We start from the raw sequence: 612 nt of genomic DNA on the forward strand, positions 1-612 counted from the left end.
CCTCAAAGCCCCCCGTCCTGGGGGCCCTCCCCGCCCCCTCGCCCTGCCATCCCCCCGACCCCCCGCTGCGGCAGCCAGGGCTCAGGCCTGTCCTGACCTGTTGGCTGGGAGCCGGGGAATTTCTGCCCCCCTGGGAGGTATGTAAAGGCAGCCCCTCCTTTCTCTGCTAGAGCATTACATGATGTCATGACTGGCCAACGACCCCAGCTCCTGTCCGCCACATCCGGCCTGACACGGGTGTGGCCGGTCTGCGTGGCCGCGCTGCTGTGCTGCGTGGTCTTGTAGGGCCTCGGGCTTCCTGCGTGGTGAGGGCGCCCAGCCACCTCCCCGGCAAGTCAGTTTCGCTGGACCCTGGCCAGGCGTGGGCTGGGCCTCAGTGGGGCTGAGGATGTGGGTTGAAAATTCACCTGCCCAACAGGGGCTGTTTCATTCCCGCGTCCTTTGTTATTATTTTCCTTCCTTCGTGTCTGAGAAAGAGTTCTCGGCTGGAGAGTCAGCGCCGGCAGGCACACAGGTGTCCCGGCTGGGTCCTGTTTATTCACTGGAGGATTCCAGAGCCAGGCTGCCGGCCGGATCCCTGTGGGCCACTGCCCGCCTGGGGCCCCGCCAGGG

The 612-nt window shown here is 65.7% G+C and overlaps 1 protein-coding gene across 1 annotated transcript in view; it reads left to right on the plus strand.

Moving 5' to 3' along the window:
* The window catches only part of SORCS2 (sortilin related VPS10 domain containing receptor 2), a 145861-nt gene that overhangs the window by 42904 nt on the left and 102345 nt on the right, over positions 1-612 (plus strand). The window lies entirely within an intron of this gene.

The sequence above is a fragment of the Myotis davidii genome, unplaced genomic scaffold (assembly GCF_000327345.1).
Source record: "Myotis davidii unplaced genomic scaffold, ASM32734v1 scaffold937, whole genome shotgun sequence".
In the NCBI taxonomy this organism is placed as follows: domain Eukaryota; kingdom Metazoa; phylum Chordata; class Mammalia; order Chiroptera; family Vespertilionidae; genus Myotis; species Myotis davidii.